The following is a 22,190-nucleotide window of genomic DNA, read 5'->3' as shown; positions in this document are numbered from 1 at the left end:
AGTCCTGGTCAGCTTCCACTGCACACGGCTGAAGCATGCTCATTGCAGATGGAATCTTCAGAGAATTTAGCTGCCAGCCTTTGACAAACCTCTGCTGAGCGTGTGCAAATGGCAGTTTTCAGATGATTATAATGGGGCCAGATTTGGGTGGATTTTTACGAGGACCGCAAAAAACACTACCCTAACTGCAACATGCCACCCCTGGTCAATTTCAAGTGCTTGCTCCAAAGTGTGGATGTGCTAGATCTTCTCAATGACACCATTGTAATAATTTTTTAATATTGGCAAAACAACATATTTTTCTCTAACCTTGTTCTCACAAATGGTTGATCTACTTCTGCTGGAGCTTTCCAGAAAAACTCAGCCTGAGGCATCCACTTAGCATGGAAAATTTCAGCTCAAATGTAATTAAAGTTTGGCAAAATTATAAGCAACTAAAATTCTTAATGAGAAAAGTTATGCAGCACTGACTATAAGAGTTACTGCTGGCCTACAGCAGGATCAGATCTTACATTTTGTGTGCAACAAAAACTCTCCTTGGGCCCAATTTACACTTGCCATGCTGTCATCTTGGACTTCTCTAGAGTATAAAAATGTTTTTTTAAAAATAAAACATTATCCAACTCAATTTAATTAGGTATAGTGTGAATGTGTATTAGCGCCTACTGTAGATGGGTTTCACATCTTTAAAATGTGTTAGCTGGTCATGATTGAAACTAGGGGAGAGCACAAAGTTGACTGAGACCAGCTAACACATTTTGAAGGTGTAAAAACCTGTCTGTGATAAGTGCTAATATGTTTTAAAACAGCACTTAATTAAAATGTATGAGCTAGCATGTTTTTCTATAAACCCACTTATTTTCCTTGTCTAGACAAGAAAAAGGCTATGCCAGCGATACCCATACAAAGTGGTCAGAAAACAGCAGCAAGTTTCCCCTAAGGAATGTCCCTGGTGTAGAAAGCTTTCCCTTCAATGTGGAGAAAGGAGGGGAGCTGGCTGAGCACTCTGGCTATTGCTCAATGATGGGGACACTTGAGAGTGGCCATGGGCAGCCAGCTACAAGTTAGAGAAGAGCCAGCTGCTAGCAGCCTCAGGATTAGGGTATGAGATTGTGCAGTCCATCTGCGATGGGGTATACCAGACTCTCTGAGGCCCCCTGCTGGAGGCCTTGTGGCCTTGCCACACCCCACACCCAAAAAAAGGCAGTAGAGAGGTCCTCCAAGCTGCCTAGAGTGGCTGTGCAGGACACAGCCAATCGGGACCCAGCAACATAGTATAAGAGCTGCAGGGCCAGAGGCAGTTCAGTTCCTTGCTAGAGCTGTAGGAGTATGGCTGGTTGACAGAGCTACAGAACCCTGGACAGGGCAGCGCTGCCAGAAGCTGGGGAGAGTGAGAAGGAGCCCTGAGCTGGTTGCTGGGACTCCTTTAGGACAAGGCCCTGAAGTAAGGGTGAAGACAGCATGGGGCCATGGGGAAGTGGCCCAGGAAATTGGAGAAGCCTAGGGTGACCACATTTCCCTATGCTGAATAGATTCATAGATACTAAGGTCAGGAGGGACCATTCTGATCATCTAGTCCAACCTCCTGCACAACGCAGGCCACAGAATCTCACCCACCCACACCTATGAAAAACCTCACCTATGTCTGCGTTATTGAAGTCCTCAAATCGTGGTTTAAAGACTTCAAGGAGCAGAGAATCCTCCCTCAAATGACCCGTGCCCCATGCTATAGAGGAAGGCGAAAAACCTCCAGGGCCTCTTCCAATCTGCCCTGGAGGAAAATTCCTTCCCGACTCCAAATATGGCGATCAGCTGAACCCTGAGCATATGGGCAAGATTCACCGGCCAGATACTACAGAAAATTCTTTTCTGGGTAACTCAGATCCCATCCATCTAATATCCCATCTCAGGGGATTAGGCTTATTTACCCTGAATATTTAAAGATCAATTAATTGCAAAATCACATTATCCCATCATACCATCTCCTCCATAAACTTATCGAGTAGAATCTTAAAACCAGATAGATCTTTGGCCCCCACTGCTTCCCTTGGAAGGCTATTCCAAAACTTCACTCCTCTGATGGTTAGAAACCTTCGTCTAATTTCAAGTCTCAACTTCCTGGTGGCCAGTTTATACCCATTTGTTCTTGTGTCCACATTGGTGCTGAGCTTAAATAATTCCTCTCCCTCTCCTGTATTTATCCCTCTGATATATTTATAGAGAGCAATCGTATCTCCCCATAACCTTCTTTTAGTTAGGCTAAACAAGCCAAGCTCCTTAAGTCTCCTTTCATAAGACAAGTATTCCATTCCTCGGATCATCCTAGTAGCCCTTCTCTGTACCTGCTCCAGTTTGAATTCATCCTTTTTAAACGTGGGAGACCAGAACTGCACACAGTATTCCAGGTGAGGTCTCACCAATGCCTTGTATAATGGTTCTAAAACCTCCTTATCCCTACTGGAAATGCCTCTCCTGATGCATCCCAAAACCGCATTAGCTTTTTTTCACAGCCATATCACATTGGCAGCTCATAGTCATCCTATGATCAACCAATACTCCAAGGTCCTTCTCCTCTTCCGTTACTTCTAATTGATGTGTCCCCAGCTTATAACTAAAATTCTTGTTATTAATCCCTAAATGCATAACCTTACACTTCTCACTATTAAATTTCATCCTATTACTATTACTCCAGTTTACAAGGTCATCCAGATCCTCCAGTATAATATCCCAATCCTTCTCTGAATTGGCAATACCTCCCAGCTTTGTATCATCTGCAAACTTTATTAGCACACTTCCACTTTTTGTGCCAAGGTCAGTAATAAAAAGATTAAATAAGATTGGTCCCAAAACTGATCCCTGAGGAACTCCACTGGTAACCTCCCTCCAGCCTGACAGTTCGCTTTTCAGTAGGACCCGTTGTAGTCTCCCCTTTAACCAATTTCTTATCCACCTTTTGATGTTCATATTGATCCCCATCTTTTCCAATTAACTAATAATTCCCCATGTGGCACGGTATCGAACACCTTACTGAAATCTAGGTAAATTAGATCCACTGCGTTTCCTTTATCTAAAAAATCTGTTACTTTCTCAAAGAAGGAGATCAGGTTGGTTTGGCACGATCTACCTTTTGTAAAACCATGTTGTATTTTGTCCCATTTACCATTGACTTCAATGTCCTTAACTAATTTCTCCTTCAAAATTTTTTCCAGGACCTTGCATACTACAGATGTCAAACTAACTGGCCTGTAATTATCCGGATCACTTTTTTTCCTTTCTTAAAAATAGGAACTATATTAGCAATTCTCCAATCATTCGGTACGACTCCTGAGTTTACAGATTCATTAAAAATTCTTGCTAATGGGCTTGCAATTTCAGGTGCCAATTCCTTTAATATTCTTGGATGAAGATTATTTTGGGGCCCCCGATTTAGTCCCATTAAGCTGTTTGAGTTTTGCTTCTACCTCAGATATGGTAATATCTACCTCCATATCCTCATTCCCATTCGTCATGCTACCATTATCCCTAAGATCCTCTTTAGCCTTATTAAAGACTGAGGCAAAGTATTTGCTTAGATATTGGGCCATGCCTAGATTATCTTTAACCTCCACTCCATCCTCAGTGTTTAGCGGCCCCACTTCTTCTTTCTTAGTTTTCTTCTTATTTATATGGCTATAGAACCTTTTACTATTGGTTTTAATTCTCTTTGCAAGGTCCAACTCTACTCGACTTTTAGCCTGTCTCACTTTATCCCTACATGTTCTGACCTCAATAAGGTAGCTTTCCTTGCTGATCCCTCCCATCTTCCCCTCCCTGTATGCTTTCTGCTTCTTCTTAATCACCTCTCTAAGATGCTTGCTCATCCAGCTTGGTCTACAACTCCTGCCTATGAATTTTTTCCCCTTTCTTGGAATACAGGCTTCCGATAGCTTCTGCAGCTTTGATTTAAAGTAATCCCAGGCCTCCTCTATCTTTAGATCCATAAATTCTTCAGTCCAATCCACTTCCCTAACTAATTTCCTTAATTTTTGAAAGTCAGCCCTTTTGAAATCAAAAACTCTAGTTGCAGATTTATTTTTGTTAATCCTTCCATTCAGTTTGAACTGAATTAGCTCATGATCACTTGAACTAAGATTATCCCCTACAACCATTTCTTCTATGAGGTCCTCGCTACTCACCATTAAATTAAATCTAAAATGGCATCCCCTCTAGTTGGTTCAGCAACTACTTGATGAAGGAATCCATCAGCTATCGCATCTAGGAAAATCTGAGCCCTATTATTATTACTAGCACTGGTCCTCCAGTCTATATCTGGGAAGTTAGTCTCCCATGATCACGCAGTTTCCATTAGTATTTACTTTATTAAAAACATTAAAAAGGGCTCTATCCATATCCAAATTAGATCCCGGAGGTCTATAGCACACCCCAAGCACTATCGTAGGAGAGGCTCTACTAGTTATCTTCCCCAACGTAATTTTTGCCCAGACGGACTCTGTCTTATCCATTGCATCGCTTCTTATTTCTTTACATTCTACCTTATCATTGATATACAATGCTACTCCACCACCTTTACCTTTATTTCTGTCTTTCCTAAACAGCACATACTCTTCAATACCTGTAGTCCAGTCATGACTACTATTCCACCATGTTTCTGTTATCCCTATAATATCTGGTTTCACTTCCTGCACCAGTAGCTCTAGTTCCTCCATTTTGTTACCTTTTGAATACGGGACATCTGGTAAAATTACTTGTATTTAAGCAAGTTTGACGGCAATCAATTGTACAAATGTTCAATTAACATCAAGTTGACTGAGCCCTTGTTAACAAGAAGTTCTGCATAGTTGGATTCTTTGTATTTACCTTCTTATCCTTAAGGATTTGGGGTTCACATGGGAAGGGGTGACACTCACGTACACCTCTCTCACACAAAGGGGTGACTGACCGACCTAACCCTCACTACCTGGCTCTCTCTGCCCTCCATGCCTAGCTGGGCCACCAGGATGGACCCTCTCCTGGTACCTGGCACCGCGTCTTCCTGAGGCAACACCTGCGGGGGAGGGCATTCAAGGTCACATGCCCTCCCCTCCCCAGATTTATATCAGGGTTCACACCAGAAAGTGGCCAGCAGAAGCTTTTCAGCACTGTGCGGAACGCATGGAAGGGATGGAAGCTGCTTTCAGTTGCAGGGGAGAAGGAGGAGGGGAAGGGATGACCTGGTCTGTGCCTTTGCAGAGCTTATCTTATCTCTTCCCTGCCACCTGTGTGGCTGGAAGCAGGTTGTCCCTTCCTGCCCACACAGTGTCAAAAGGCAGCTAACGCCTCTGGGCTGCTGCTTGCCACCAACACAACCCAGCTTCCTCCTGTCCCCTCGCTACAGCGCAGGCAGGAAGGGGTTAAGCCCTAAGGATACCTTGTGCACCAGGGTCCAGGGGACCTGGCTCCAGGGGCTTCAGCGAATCTGGCCAGAGAGGTGGCTCACCAGGGGAGGGTGCCTAGGGGATGGAGCAGCCCCATGGTCACTGGGGGCAGGACCCAAGGCTGGGGGGGCGCGTGAAGAGGGTGCTAAGCCTTTGCCCACGGTGCTGCTGTGGATCCTGCAGGTTTGGGGCATGAACAAGCTGGAAATCGCTTTCCCACACACACCAGCCCAGAGCTTAGCTGAGGGGCAGAGAGGCTTCCCTGTGCCAGTGCTGTGTGGGCCTTTGGCATATGCAGAGCTTGGCTCTTCCTAGCCATTGCCCCGGGCCAGAGGGGCTTTTCTGGGGCACTGGCCTAGCCAGAGGTAATGGAGGAAGGAAGGAGCCTGCCGGCCAGGCTGTTGCTGAGCTCAGTACTCTGACCAGGAGCTGGTTCTCTGCACAGCACTGGGAGCGGGACACGTCCCGCCAGGGGGGGATATGGAGGAGGAGCGGAGTTGAGGGTGGGGCGAAGCGGCAAAGCAGGGAGAGAACAGCAAGAGGGGAAGCAAGTAAAGGCCGATGGGTGGGCAGCGGAGGTGACATGTAACTGGCTGCCACCTGGCACCTGCCCAGACTCACCAGCCACTGCAGCTCGCAGCGCACAGCCAGTGCCGGCCGGAAATGGGATTGAGGGAGGGACCCTGCTAGCCGAGAGCTGGCATGCAGCAGGGGCTGCACTGATGGACCAGCAGGGGGCACAGCCAGCCCCGCGCACTATATCACCACCACCTTGCACACCCACCCCCATCGTTGGCCACTGGACCCCTTTACTCATGGCTGGTAAGTGGGTAGCTGGTGAGCAGGGCTCCAGACAGCAGCAGGACCCATCAAAACTGATGGAGAGGAGACAGAAAATATGGGACAATTTGCCCATTTTCATGAAAAAGTTGGGACTACTGTGGGAGGGTTTAAATATGGGACTGTCCCTTTAAAAACAGGACATCTGGTCACCCTAGAAAAGCCATGCAATATAGTTAAAGGGACACAGCAGATGGCATCTCTCTCCAGGGTCCCTAGGCTGGGACCCGGAGTAGTGGGTGGGCCCAGGTTTCCCTCCCCCCCATTAGCCACTAGGGGGAAGTGGCCTGGATATTGAGGCACCCCAGAGGGGGAACTGAACTATAGTGGGACAAAAAGAAAAGGAGTACTTGTGGCACCTTAGAGACTAACAAATTTATTAGAGCATAAGCTTTCGTGAGCTACAGCTCACTTCATCGGATGCATTTGGTGGAAAAAACAGAGGAGAGATTTATATACACACACACACAGAGAACATGAAACAATGGGTTTATCATACACACTGTAAGGAGAGTGATCACTTAAGATAAGCCATCACCAGCAGCAGGGGGGGGAAAGGAGGAAAATCTTTCATGGTGACAAGCAAGGTAGGCTAATTTCAGCAGTTAACAAGAATATCAGAGGTTTCAGAGTAGCAGCCGTGTTAGTCTGTATTCGCAAAAAGAAAAGGAGTACCGGTGGCACCTTAGAGACTAACAAATTTATTAGAGCATAAGCTTTCGTGAGCTACAGCTCACTTCGAAGTGAGCTGTAGCTCACGAAAGCTTATGCTCTAATAAATTTGTTAGTCTCTAAGGTGCCACCGGTACTCCTTTTCTTTTTTTAAGAATATCAGAGGAACAGTGGGGGGTGGGGTGGGAGGGAGAGAGAAATACCATGGGGAAATAGTTTTACTTTGTGTAATGACTCATCCATTCCCAGTCTCTATTCAAGCCTAAGTTAATTGTATCCAGTTTGCAAATTAATTCCAATTCAGCAGTCTCTCGTTGGAGTCTGTTTTTGAAGCTTTTTTGTTGAAGTATAGCCACTCTTAGGTCTGTGATCGAGTGACCAGAGAGATTGAAGTGTTCTCTAACTGGTTTTTGAATGTTATAATTCTTGACGTCTGATTTGTGTCCATTCATTCTTTTATGTAGAGACTGTCCAGTTTGGCCAATGTACATGGCAGAGGGGCATTGCTGGCACATGATGGCATATATCACATTGGTAGATGCGCAGGTGAAGGAGCCTCTGATAGTGTGGCTGATGTGATTAGGCCCTATGATGGTATCCCCTGAATAGATATGTGGACAGAGTTGGCAACGGGCTTTGTTGCAAGGATAGGTTCCTGGGTTAGTGGTTCTGTTGTGTGGTGTGTGGTTGCTGGTGAGTATTTGCTTCAGATTGGGGGGCTGTCTGTAAGCAAGGACTGGCCTGTCTCCCAAGATCTGTGAGAGTGATGGGTCGTCCTTCAGGATAGGTTGTAGATCCTTGATGATGCGTTGGAGAGGTTTTAGTTGGGGGCTGAAGGTGATGGCTAGTGGCGTTCTGTTGTTTTCTTTGTTGGGCCTGTCCTGTAGTAGGTGACTTCTGGGTACTCTTCTGGCTCTGTCAATCTGTTTCTTCACTTCAGCAGGTGGGTATTGTAGTTGTAGGAATGCATGATAGAGATCTTGTAGGTGTTTGTCTCTGTCTGAGGGGTTGGAGCAAATGCGGTTATATCGTAGCGCTTGGCTGTAGACAATGGATCGAGTGGTATGATCTGGATGAAAGCTAGAGGCATGTAGGTAGGAATAGCGGTCAGTAGGTTTCCGATATAGGGTGGTGTTTATGTGACCATCGCTTATTAGCACTGTAGTGTCCAGGAAGTGGATCTCTTGTGTGGACTGGTCCAGGCTGAGGTTGATGGTGGGATGGAAATTGTTGAAATCATGGTGGAATTCCTCAAGAGCTTCTTTTCCATAGGTCCAGATGACGAAGATGTCATCAATGTAGCGCAAGTAGAGTAGGGGCATTAGGGGACGAGAGCTGAGGAAGCGTTGTTCTAAGTCAGCCATAAAAATGTTGGCATACTGTGGGGCCATGCGGGTACCCATCGCAGTGCCGCGGATTTGAAGGTATACATTGTCACCAAATGTGAAATAGTTATGGGTCAGGACAAAGTCACAAAGTTCAGCCACCAGGTTAGCCGTGACAGTATCGGGGATACTGTTCCTGACGGCTTGTAGTCCATCTTTGCGTGGAATGTTGGTGTAGAGGGCTTCTACATCCATAGTGGCTAGGATGGTGTTTTTAGGAAGATCACCAATGAACTGTAGTTTCCTCAGGAAGTCAGTGGTGTCTCGAAGATAGCTGGGAGTGCTGGTAACGAAGGGCCTGAGGAGGGAGTCTACATAGCCAGACAATCCTGCTGTCAGGGTGCCAATGCCTGAGATGATGGGGCGTCCAGGATTTCCAGGTTTATGGATCTTGGGTAGCAGATAGAATACCCCAGGTCGGGGCTCCAGGGGTGTGTCTGTGTGGATTTGTTCTTGTGCTTTTTCAGGGAGTTTCTTGAGCAAATGCTGTTTCTTTTGGTAACTCTCAGTGGGATCAGAGGGTAATGGCTTGTAGAAAGTGGTGTTGGAGAGCTGCCTAGTAGCCTCTTGTTCATACTCCGACCTATTCATGATGACGACAGCACCTCCTTTGTCAGCCTTTTTGATTATGATGTCAGAGTTGTTTCTGAGGCTGTGGATGGCACCGTGTTCTGCATGGCTGAGGTTATGGGGTAAGCGATGCTGCTTTTCCACAATTTCAGCTCGTGCACGTCGGCGGAAGCAGTCTATGTAGAAATCCAGGCTGCTGTTTCGACCTTCAGGAGGAGTCCACCCAGAATCCTTCTTTTTGTAGTGTTGGCAGGAAGGTCTCTGTGGGTTAATATGTTGGTCAGAGGTGTGTTGGAAATATTCCTTGAGTCTGAGACGTCGAAAATAGGATTCTAGGTCACCACAGAACTGTATCATGTTCGTGGGGGTGGAGGGGCAAAAGGAGAGGCCCCAGATAGGACAGATTCTTCTGCTGGGCTAAGAGTATAGTTGGATAGATTAACAATATTGCTGGGTGGGTTACGGGAACCATTGTTGTGGCCCTTTGTGGCATATAGTAGTTTAGATAGCTTAGTGTTCTTTTTCTTTTGTAGAGAAGCAAAGTGTGTTTTGTAAATGGCTTCTCTAGTTTTTGTAAAGTCCAGCCACGAGGAAGTTTGTGTGGAAGGCTGGTTCTTTATGAGAGTATCCAGTTTTGAGAGCTCATTCTTAATCTTTCCCTGTTTGCTGTAGAGGATGTTGATCAGGTGGTTCCGCAGTTTCTTACTGTTCCTCTGGTATTCTTGTTAACTGCTGGAATTAGCCTACCTTGCTTGTCACCATGAAAGGTTTTCCTCCTTCCCTCTCCCCCCCCCCCCCGCTGCTGGTGATGGCTTATCTTAAGTGATCACTCTCCTTACGGTGTGTATGATAAACCCATTGTTTCATGTTCTCTGTGTGTGTGTATATAAATCTCTCCTCTGTTTTTTCCACCAAATGCATCCGATGAAGTGAGCTGTAGCTCACGAAAGCTTATGCTCTAATAAATTTGTTAGTCTCTAAGGTGCCATAAGTACTCCTTTTCTTTTTGTGAATACAGACTAACACGGCTGCTACTCTGAAACCTATAGTGGGACAGTTGGAGAGCTGTAGCCAGGAAGCCTAAGAGGGCAAAGACATTGTCTTCAGGGAGGGAGCCCTGGGGCACTGCTCTATCCGAGAGAGAGAGAGAGAGAGAGAGAGAGGAAAAAAACAGGAGCAGGCACATGCGCTCACGACGGGTGAGTGGACACTGTTACACCATCCCTGTGTCAGGCTCTGCACTGATGCAGGGGTGAATTCCAACATTGACTTCAGTGAGAGTTTGGGATGTGTAATGAATGCAGAATAGAGTCCAGACTGTAGAAGTTAACCAGCCCATGGTGTCCTTAAATAAAGGACTCCAAGTTACTAAAAAGTTAAATGCTGTAATTTCAAGGAAGGAGGAAAAACCTACTAAAGAGATGCATTATTTAGCAAATATCAGAGTCTACTTTCTTAGGTTAAAATGTAAGATGCTATATGTAAGACAACTGCTGATCATGAGTCCTTAACCCCCACTCCATTTTTTTGAAAATAGAACTTGAGACCTCTGTTGCAGAAAACAGACCTAACATGGAATGGCATATTCTTGGCAGTGAACCAGGAGACAGTAAGAGAGCTGTAAAAGTAATAACATGCTTTATGAAGGGTTGTTCCAAAAGAATTTTTTGACACATTCTTCAGCTGAGATTGATCACAAATGAAAGTTACTGGGGCCATTCATGTCTTTAAGTGGTATAAACTGGCATGCCTTAATTGAAATAAACAGGGGGCTTTTCTTCACCACCACAGCTACATCAGCACAGGTGAAGATGCGCTATGTCAACTGGAGAGCGAGAGGTGGAAGCTAAGTCAGTGTGAGTGTGTCTCCTGCGGAGAGAGCACGGTTTGGACACTGCTGTAAGTCAATGTAACTTAGGGTTGCTCGGGAGGTTGGGATTTTCACATCCTGAGCTATGTAAAATTACATCAGCTAAAGCAGTAGTGCACACAAGCCCAGAGCTTCTCCAGTTTGCACCAGCAGACACTCTGGCCCACAAAGATATTCTAATTCCAATTTTTGTTATTTCATAATGTATAAGCTTGTCTATGTCTTTTCTCTATTCATTTAATATTTCCAGATACTGTTGAATGTTCTGCTTGTAAGCTTATTGGGAACATTAACTTGACTAATTGGTTTAGTAAATTACTGTTTTCCTGATGCCTACACTGGATCCTTTTGTTTCAATTTTCAAATAAGATGGATGTTTCTGAAGATTAGATTTTTTTTTCTTTTTTGGTAATGGAATGTTTGGAAAATTAAAAGGGTCTGTTCTCACAATACACCAAGATAACTTAGGTGAATATTAGTTACATGTGTACACTGAGTGTATGTGTGTGCAAAGGGAGCTCCTTATATTTGGACCTGCAATCTTAAAAAAAAAAATCTTAAACAGCTCCCTGTTTATGAGCTGTTGAAAGTCTAATTTAAAATAATTTCAAGTGGCATGTGTCAAGTCCCAGTACTTAGGAATACACCCAATGAGACTTGTCCATTGCACCTGTACAAACAGCAACAAAAATAAAACATGTGAGTGTGAAAAGGGCCTTCAGTTTCTCCCACCAACTCTATTAAACTTCATTGCTTTTTGCAAGCAGATGAAAGACAATAAATTACACAAGATGCTCTCTAAGCTGCTATGGCAGTAGGAGTGATAGGAGTGTCATCAGTGATGCTCAAACAGATAAGACTTATATGGTGGTGCCATAAAAGCTCCTGCCAGGATGTGAAAGCTTGCACAAAACCAAGCAGTTCATCAAGCTCTGTATTTTTAAACAAAGGGCTTGTCATGGACCTTGTTCAGTATATAAAGAGACCGATTCCCAGCTGGTGTAAATTAGAGTAGTGCCATTGAAATCAATGGAGTAACACTGATTTGTACCAACTGAGACTCTGGCCCAGTGATCTTATTCTCATTTATGCTACAATTTTCTTTACACTGCTTTGGCCCCCTTACATTGCCAAAGTGATGTAAAGTGGTCTTAGTATATAGTAAACAAAGTCCAATATATGCCCTGAATAATTATGCAAGAGCCTCTTGCACAGCAATTACACCATCTTTGGTGCTTCCTGCAAGGAAATGATCTGAGCCCCTCACAGGGTCAGGTCCAAAAAAGAATGAAGTGGCAGATTTTGGACAATTGTTGTGTAACAGGTCCGGGCAAAATTATTTAGTACAAATATTGTCACTGGAACTTCCATTTCTTCAGCAACCGGGAAAATTCTGAATATTTTCACCTTTCATGCAGTTGGCATGTTTGTCAGTCAGTCCTGGCTATTGTCCTATATACTACCCAGAACAAAGTACAATTGAAAATTTTGGTCTCGGGTAGAGGCAGCACCTGTAAATAGATTTCTCAAAGATTTCAGGTGTTTGTATGGTTGTCTGTAGGTAAAAGTTATCTTTTCGTAAGCTCAGTGCATGATTGTAAAATGTTACTGCACCTTTTACTTAACATTTTATTGTAGATATCCACCTCCCCAGATAAAATCTTCTTCTTTCCCTTTGCAATAGCAATACTGGTAAATCTGTGGACGTATCTTTTAGAAAGCATTCTGTATCTCTCCTTAATACCCCAGCGTTCTCCTGTTCTGCCGTTACTGCTTAGATTGTCCAGTTTCTGTCTTAGATGGCTAAATCTTCTTCACACCATACTCCCATACTATCTCCATCTTTCTCTTTCTCTCCAATGACACTGTGCATGTGGCATACTCCAATGAGCCTATGCACATATCTGAGACATTTTCCTTTTGACTCAGAGTCCATAAGGGATGGTCATCATTTTTTCTTTTTTTCCAAAGAAATGTTTACTTTAATAGCTGTTGCATAACATAGTTACTTATTGTCCCAATAAAACCATTAGTTACCTCTTCTTTTCTGTGATTTTTTGTTCATTTTATTATCATATAACATTAATCAGATCCGGCAAGGTTTCTGACTTTGGCCTCAATCCTGCAAAGACATATGCATGTGCTGAACTTCACACAATGAGTAATCAACAGGACTACTCAGTGTTTGAAGTTAAGCATGTGTGTAAGTCTTTATAGGATTGAGCCCTTTTCAATTATCAGTAGGTGTTCTTACTAGCTCATGCATTTAGCTCAATGGGCAAAAATGTCTGAAGTTTCTGGCTTTGACCCTGGACTCCACTGAACACTTTGCTTCAAAAAAGTCCAAATTTTAAATGCTATTAACTATTCATTACTAGACAAGCTGCATTCCAAAGTCCATAGATGTCCTTGCTGAGCCAAGTGAGCTCCATTACTAAAGTATCCCATACCCATCTGTAGCAAATGCTGTTAGTTGGTGCCTCTCAGTTTACATGCAGTTTTAACAGTATACCTGGCTGCAGTTGTTAATCTTTAGTACTAAATCACAAGTTTTCATTCCATAGGTAACTTTCACCAGACATACAAAAAAGATGGTGAGAGAGCCTTGTGGAGTCTTAGTTTCTATAGTTTTGATACAATATTATTGTAACATTAGCTTAATAATTTTAATAAATGGGGTTTCCTACAATTTTTTGCCTTAAGTAGGGGCCTCTGCAACCTTGACACTGATATAAAATAAGTCAATGGAGGAGGTCTGGGCCTAGTTTTATCAAGAGGGCCTAGGAGAGGCTTATTTGCCAGAATTCTGATCTCTGGTAAACTGCTGATCTCTGCAGCATTTAGTCAAGACAAAGGATCTCACATCTGATGGCTAGCAAGTCTGCTGTATATTTAACTATGAATGAGAATCCCAATGGAGGTTTCTGTAGCACTTTAGTTAGCATATATAGGGTTCCTATATGAATGCCTTAACTTTAAAGCTAGATATTCTTCAGACACTGGATGGGCAGATTTCCAGTAGACGACTGGATGTTCACATTTTTTATTTGCTAAAGCTTTCTTTGACCTTCGTGAAAACCAAACGAGAGGAAATAGCATTCAAGGAAGCAGAACTTAAAATGAAAAACACATGAAATAGGAACTCCCCATGGAATGAAAGAATGGAACACTGACTGTGAACTTGGTGATGTTTGCTATTCCACAGCTTTTCCAGTGTAAGATTTGAACTTTAAATTCTCCATACACAGAAGATAGAGGGGAAAAAAGCTTATGAATTTAGCAACAAAATTATATACAAACTTCCTTCAGACGTAAACATCTTTGACAATAATTTTAATGTGTGAAGTGTTCTGTGAACTCACTAATGGATGCTACATCCACATATGTCTTTCATTTTGAGACAGAAAATTAAATTGCCATTGATTTTGTGATCCTCCTATTTTGTAGAAGAGAGAGAGAGAGGCTACTTAGTGAAAGGCATGTATTTATTTATAATTTGAAGTATAGAAGATTTGTTACAGGTGGTTCTCACTCTGCCAAGTTGAAGACACTAATCTACATGTACTTAGTCTCCAGGCTTAACTTAAGTGGTTTAAAAGTACAGGCTGGTACACTTAAACTAAAGAATTTTAATAAAAACGCCTGTGTCATGCTCTCTGGAGTAGCTCACCACCATGAGTGCCAACCTCAAGGCAGACTGTCAAGAAGCAGGTCAAAAACCCCAAACTGGTTATATGTTCTATTATTAGATTTCACCAACCCAGTAACAAAGGTGAACTCCTAAAGCACTATTACAGTCTTACCATGGAGTCACAGACAGTCCCCTTTGTGTCCAAACTGGACTTTGTGATACATGGTCGCTTATAGGAAAAATCACATCAGGTTACTTCCAGTCCCAAAGGACCAGTCACTTACCCCAGCTCAGTTGTTCCTCAGATCTCAAACCAAAGACAACATTGGTAACCAATCCTGTAACAAACTAATTAAAGGTTTATTAACTAGAAAAAGAAATTTAGTTATTTACAAGGTTAAAACAGGTAACCATATACACAAATGAGGTACAATCTTAAGTGCAAAAGGCAATAGAAACTTCTACAGTAAGCAAGCTTTTATGTCCTTTCGGGCTAAGCCAAGCCAAGCAGCTTGGGGATCTTTTGCTTATGTTTAGGAATCTTTTCCCCTCAGAGTCCAGAAAACATAAAGGTACCGGTTTCTCCTTGACAGGCATTTTTATTCCCTTCCCCCAGCATTCAAGCTGTGATAGGACATGGGCATGTGTACCTACCCTTTTCAAGGGTGTGGGGGTAGCAGTCAACAAAGTCTTTTGTCCACAATGATTTGTTTGATGTCTATAGAGCTTCCTTCATTGGGGAAAAGATAACAGCTCTTGTGGTAAACTAGCATTTCACATGCAGTGATGTTTCTCCTCTGACTGTGGGGAATTAAGTCTTAGGACTGGTCTAAACTAAGTTGACATAAGGCAGTTTATGCCGACCTAGCTGTGGATGTGTCTACACTTAAATTTCTCTCCCACTAACATAACTGCCTCACTATACCGACTTAATAATCTTCCTGAGTGGCGTAGAGTCACGGTTGATGTAGTTAGGTCAATGCAGTGTCAGTGTACAAACTGCGTTACTTACATCAACTGTTACTGGCCTCCAGGAGCTGTCCCACAATGCCTTACAATGACCACTTTGGTCAAACTTGTGAACTCTACTACCCAGGGATCAGGTAGACATGAAGATGCCTGTCTCCTTTAAAGCCCTGCAAATTTTTGAAATTACTTTTCCTGGTTGCCTGGCTTAGAGAGCAAACCTAGCAGCTCTCCATTGTGGTGTGCAACTGCCCAGCTGACTATGCTGGCTACATGCTGCAGATACACTTCTGCTTAAAGTACACAGGAGATGTTGGATCTCCTGGGTCTGTGTGGAGAAGAGGCTGTGCAGGCAGAGCTCTGATCCAACCATAGAAACATCAACATCTACAAGCAGCTTGCTTTGGGCATGCAGGAGAAGGGCTTCAAGAGGGAACAACATCAATGCCATGTGAAAGCCAAAGAGCTCTGGCAGGTATACCAGAAGGCCAGGGAGGCCAATAATCAATCTGCGGAGCCGCAGACCTGCCACTTTTACAAGGGTCTGCATGCCATCCTCAGCAGAGATCCCACAACCACCCCCAAGAACCCCCTAGGTACTTTGGAGCAGCCAGAGTCACAGGCCCCCACTTTGAACAGTGAGGAAGTAGATGAGGAAGAAGAGGAGAAGTATGGGGACAGGTGACTGGGGGATCCACCTACTCAGCAAGCCAAGACATATTTTTGACTCCACCACAGTCCAGCCAGTCCTGAGAGTTGAGCACGGATGAGCCTGATTTAGGGAAAGGACCCCTCTGGTAAGTATGCAGTTTGCTTTGAAATTACCAGGATGGAACCTACAAAGTAGCAGGGCACATCTGTTGATTTACTCTTTTTTTACTTGTGGTAGTAGTGAAGCAACCAAGAGAGATAGAGTTGCAATCTGCTTCTCCTTCCCCTCTAGAATTTTGCATAGGTGGGCCACACGGAGCAGTTTGTTTATGTGCACCGAGATGTCTCAAGAATCCTCCGTAGAGGTCTTGATGAAACTGTCATGGTGGTTCTCTGCAACTCTCTGCCAAAGATTTCTTGGGAGGGCTGCCTTATTTCTTCCACTGCCGTAGGACACTTTCCCACATCATTCAGTGATTATTTCAGTAAGCACCATGAAAGTACCCAGGCTAGTAGCATACAGACCCGCGTGGCATCGGTCACCAGCAGCAGCTGTGCTCTCTCTGCCTCTGTTGTCGTCAGGAGTGAGATATGAGCTCAAATCACCACTGCCCGTGGAAAACAGTGCCAGTATTCAGTTCCATTATCCTGTGCAAATATACTCATACCTGTGAGCTATCCCCCACTCATTTCCCCAACCCCTCATGCCCCCAAGGGCCATACTCACCATGGCTGGTGTCATAACTGGTGCCATGCTGTATCAATTGGAAAGAGAAGTGAGAATGTAGGGCTTACATCTTTGGGGGATCAAAGGGAGTGAGTTCAGTATCCTAAGTTTCGATTTCTGTCGTGAGTACACTGACAATGGTACTTCTGTGTGTTGTATCTGCAGCTTCTGCAATTGTGGCCTTCAGGGTCGCCCCCTCCACACCCACAGAATGTCTGAGCCAGATAATGAGGATAAAGAAAAGGACTCAGGATGACATGTTCCAGGAGATCTTGGAAGCCAGTCCTGCATCAGAGAACAGGCACAGGGCCTGGAGGATGGTGCCTGGGCCCTGGGGGTGCTCAAAGCCCTGCTCAGCCCCTGGCCCCACCCCCACCTGACCCCTTCCCTCAAGTCTCCACCCCTGCCCAGCCTCTTCCCGCCCTCGCTCCGCCCTATGCCGCACCCCCACTCTTACCCCAAGTTCAGTGTTCAGTTAGGCCCAGCGCCTTGGCATGACCTGGCATCTGGATGCCAGAGTGACACCCACCATCAACAAAAACCGGAATTTTCTCCATATAAAAGCCAAAGGTATTTTATGATGACGTTATGATGTTTTTTCTGAAGACTTTTTAAGCTTCTTAAAGGTGTTAATTATTAATTACATAGTATTGAATGTGTTTTTTTTAAAAAACACACATGCAGTGTTCTGAAACATATTTTCAGGCAGTATTCTGAAACATGTTTCACGGAAAATAACTGAATATAATGAAATCAGAAGTGTCTCAATTAATGGACAATGCTGCATATATTAGTTAGTAAAAGTGAATAATAATGTGGCAGCTTTTCCGAAGACTGTCTGCTCATGGGATTAAGTATTATGAGTTAATGAGTCTTCTATTGTTAAGTCCCCAGTTCAAATCCAGCTCACATTGGTGGCAACCAAAAATTGTCTCAGTCTGACAGCTGTTTGGTGGTTTCCTTCATGTGAAATTAGCTGGAGGCCCCAGTTTCTTGTTAGAGATCCTCATCATCCCAAAGCACAATTAGTACTAATTGGTATCCTTGCTGGCAGTTTAGGGAGAAAGATCATGTGTTGTAGCTGAACGGAGATGGAAATGTTCTTTCCCTTCAAGAGGGTGGTCCCTCCCAATACAGAGTAAGACACAGAGTAAGACAGGTTGGAGGGGCAGTGTGTGGAAACTTGCACTGCTGCTGTACTTATTTTTGTGGATAAATAGGATATTCCAGACTTCCAAAGCTGTGAGTCTAGACCTTCTCACAAGCACAGAATTCATGTTTTAAAGAAGAAAACAGGTCACTTTCTTTTTTGAAAGCAACACCTATAAAAACAAACAAACCAACAACAACACCCCAAAGCAACCTTGCATTGCTGCTTTTTTTCCAGCTAGAATTAAAAAAAGAAAGTTTGCTTAGACTAAAATAAGGTCAATTAGAATCTTTTCCTTCTTTCACTGTCAGATTATAAAAGACATTAACAAAGTTTTACTTTTCATGAGTTTGATTCTTCCCATTTGTAGTGCTGTGAAGGCTCTTCTTGATTAAGAGCTAGACAGAGTTTACTTGCAGACCATTGAGAGGGGCAGTGCTCAGTTATGTCCCCCCTCATCCTTTGTGCAGGCAGGTAGGTGTGCCACAATCTTGCATTAAATGCAGGGCCTTTTAAGAGAAATGTAGAATAAATGGCACTTTTCAAAAAATGTATCCAAAAATGAGTTAAAAGTAAAATATGATTATACATTATGATGTGCAAATGTTATAGCTTGCTGCTCATTATGCTATGGGAGGATCATAATCCCCAAAGAAACAAATTTAGATTATCATCTAAACAAACAATGATTTAAAGAAAAGGCAGTTCCATGCTTATATGCACAGATAGTAAGTACTCTGGACAAAAAAGGAATCATAAGTGAGACCTGCCATAAACTGGATCGTTATATTAAATGGAAATGTAGGTTATTCACTCCGAGTGCAGCTAAAATGGCAGGATCTCATGTGAAAGTTCATTAATGTTGCAATTTCTTAACTGGATTTATTCGTTAATGTATTTGATGAGGGGAGACTCAAAAATGCATGAGGGATTTAGGAACACAAATCCCATTGCTTTTCTATAAGATGCTTTTGGAATCACCCCCTGAATATGTTGAGTCAATTTGAGATATACAAAAATGAATAGAAAGTCATCCATTAGAAAAGCACAACTGCGTTTTCATTGGTTCTGTAAAATGTATTAAAACAGAACATGAGATATCATCACTCAACATTTTTTTGCTCACTGGGCTGGTGGATGTGAGCCTAATCCTGAGAGTTGCTAGTCCATGCAATAATGATGGACTCAGCACCTCTCAAGATTAGGTCCCTAGCATGTTACAAAGTAGAACTAGTGGAAAAATGAAAACAAATTGAATGTTTTCAAAATTTTCAGGGTTTGAAACTTTGATTGTTCTTAAATTTGTTGTGCTTTTTAAAAATCCATTTTTAATCAGACATGAGTTTAAAAAACACATTCATAAACAAAAAATGAGATGTTAGTGAAAAAAATTAATGTTTTGGATGGAATGTAGAGAAAAATTTGTGACAAATTTTGAAAAGTGAATAGGCTTTTTGCAATTTTTGTTTATTTTCAGCAAGGCCAGTTTTCAATGAAAAATCTTTTTGTTTAACAATTTTTATCAGCTCTACCACTGAGGACTTTGGAATAAAAATCTTGCTCCTCTTTGGACATCAGTAGCAAAATTAAAATAATCCTGTCCCCCAAATTAATTTATATCAGCTCTACTCTCTCCTATGCTTGAGTTTCTACAGATAGGATAGGTGCTTCCATGAGTTTCAGATCCATTTCCTATGAATTCTTTTGTAAGGAAGCAGGTTCCCCTTTCAAAAGAAGTTATGGATTCCCGTCTACTATTTGGCCCTACTACCTCATAATGGACCCCAAAATGTCATGCTTAGAGGCAGTACTTAATTTGTGCCAGGGTTTGCCAAGGCTGAGCCCCAACACCTCATGTCAGTTATGAAAGGAAAATAATTGCTTGATCCCTGGTACTCCTTTCATTACAAATTAAACATTGCTTGGAGGGGCTTCCCTAACTGTGACTGCCCCCTGGGCAACCACCATATTGGAATTCTGCAGCACAGAGGGGGAAGTAGCCTCAGTTAATACAGCTTTATGCTTTCTAGGGGAGAACCCAGAGGAAACCAGCCCATTCCTCTACCCTGCCCCTTCCTGCTCCCTCTAGATTTGTGGACCACACTGAGCACTCAAAATGCAATTTCCACACTCAGCAGACTTCCCTTCACATACAAACACAGAGGGGAGCCTGAGGCCATTTCCCCTCTATTTTTAAACAAACCTAGCAATGATTGAATTTCTAGCTGTATCTATCTGTAGGATCACATTTGGAGGGGTTTACAAGAAGTATTGTTTATCAATGAGAAGTAGGGCAAAGTCTCTGTAAGGCAGTTTTTATAAATGTTGGGCTTAAAGAAAAAAATGTAAAAATTCTTTTTGAGAAAACTCTGGTTTCCTCTTGTAAGGGTTACCAGTTTGGTTATGGGAGTTGAATTCAAATAAACTACCTTTTTGCCAAGTTTTACAGGCCCAAACAGACTAATGGAACATTTTTGACTGACTCACAATGAAAATCTGGTTTATATAATTCACATGATTTGTCTTTTTTGTTTTTGCTATCTCCCTTTCTATTGCCTTCACCTTCTGATTCATGGGCACACTAGCCCCTGGAGACCAGTTTTTGCTCTCTGTGCTCTGACTGCAGTAGCAAACTGTTCTCTCATTCTTCCAGGATCTTCCTGTATATAGGGTCGCAAGGGAGGAATCAGCAAGGTCAGCTGCAGCATATTTAGCTTTACTCTTAAACAGTCCATAGGAAAAATATCTGGGAACCATTATATTGTGTTCAGACAATTACCTGTAGATCATTTGCAGTCTTCTAGCTGATGGGCCGTGAATATCACATTCTGTTGTTTCAAATAATTACATCATGTTATTTGATATAAACATAACCTGATTAATATAGGTTTCAGAGTAGCAGCCGTGTTAGTCTGTATTTGCAAAAAGAAAAGGAGTACTTGTGCCACCTTAGAGACTAATTACCAGCTTTTCCCCCCCACTCTCCTGCTGGTAATAGCTCACCTTAAGTGATCACTCTGATTACAGTGTGTATGGTAATACCCATTGTTTCATGTTCTCTATGTATATAAATCTCCCCACTGTATTTTCCACTGAATGCATCCGATGAAGTGAGCTGTAGCTCATAAAAGCTTGTGCTCAAATAAATTTGTTAGTCTCTAAGGTGCCACAAGTACTCCTTTTCTTTTTGATGTAATATAATTCATACAGGCATATGCATATCACACATGCTTCTACATTTATTGAACATCAAAAAACCAATACTTGTCTGTAGAACCTTTAGGATGCTGGTCTGCATAACACTTAAAAATCCTTATAAACTGAGTGCAATGTTCAAGATAAATAAAACACTTAAATGTAAGTAATCATAAGGCATATAAAAATCCACAGTGAAGTCTCTGATTCTGAGAAAATAAACCACCAAAAAAGCAAAAGTTTCTTCCCATAACTAAAAACTTTGAATTAATGATGTTTACATATTTTGTATGAATGAATAAAACTGAAAGTCAGCTAGAATTTTTATTAGATTTTTTTTCTTTTGGGTCCCTTGAAAATGTTTCTTATTGTTGAATATCATATGTCTTGCAGTGTTCCTGATTCATGCACGTTTCCTTCTAGGAAAATATGGGAAAGGGTAGATGGTACAGAGTAAAATCTGAATGACGATATAAACTGTGAGAGAGAAACTTGAAGGATTAATATAGATCCAAAGACTGAAACTATGTCTACTGTTAAGTACATGCCACCAGTTTTTTCTTTATAGTGCAGACTTTTATGGGGCAGAAAAAGAACATATAAAAACCAGACTGCTACAGAATGCTAAGGTTTTGTGTGTTTATATTCTGAACTTTGTGGCAATAATAAAAAAAATTAATGTAGGGAATTTTTGTAGTGGCCAGAATCTGTGCAAATTTCCATATGTAGCCTCAGTCCTGACTTTCAAAATCCTTTATTGTTTCAGTACTTGTTCTCTCCTGGACAGCCTGCCAATCATTAGTGCCCCCATCATAAAAATTCTAATGCACATGCTTAACTTAATCTTCATGAGTAGTCCCACTGACGTCAACATTGTGAGGCAGAATAGAGAACATTGTAGTAGTAAACAGGGGCTCTAGTGGTTGCTATATGTATAGTGGATTGCTTAGACTAGTGGTTCTTAATGTTTCCAGAGTACTATACCCCTTTCAAGAGTCTGATTTGTTTTGAGTACCCAAAGTTTCATCTCACTTAAAAACTACTTTCAAAAAATCAGACAAAAATACAAAAGTGTCACAGAACGCTATTACTGAAATTGCATACTACCTTATTTTAACA

The 22,190-nt window shown here is 42.5% G+C and overlaps 1 long non-coding RNA gene across 1 annotated transcript; it reads left to right on the top strand.

The window, feature by feature from the left end:
- Positions 1–1,290: 1,290 nt before the first annotated feature.
- LOC122456198 lies at positions 1,291–20,312 on the top strand. Its single transcript, XR_006274930.1, has 3 exons — positions 1,291–1,444; positions 10,419–10,490; positions 16,892–20,312. It is a non-coding gene; the product is annotated as an uncharacterized LOC122456198 (long non-coding RNA).
- Positions 20,313–22,190: the final 1,878 nt, after the last annotated feature.

This window comes from Dermochelys coriacea, chromosome 1, assembly GCF_009764565.3.
Source record: "Dermochelys coriacea isolate rDerCor1 chromosome 1, rDerCor1.pri.v4, whole genome shotgun sequence".
Lineage (NCBI taxonomy): Eukaryota > Metazoa > Chordata > Testudines > Dermochelyidae > Dermochelys > Dermochelys coriacea.
This window is presented reverse-complemented; position numbering and strand designations above follow the sequence as displayed.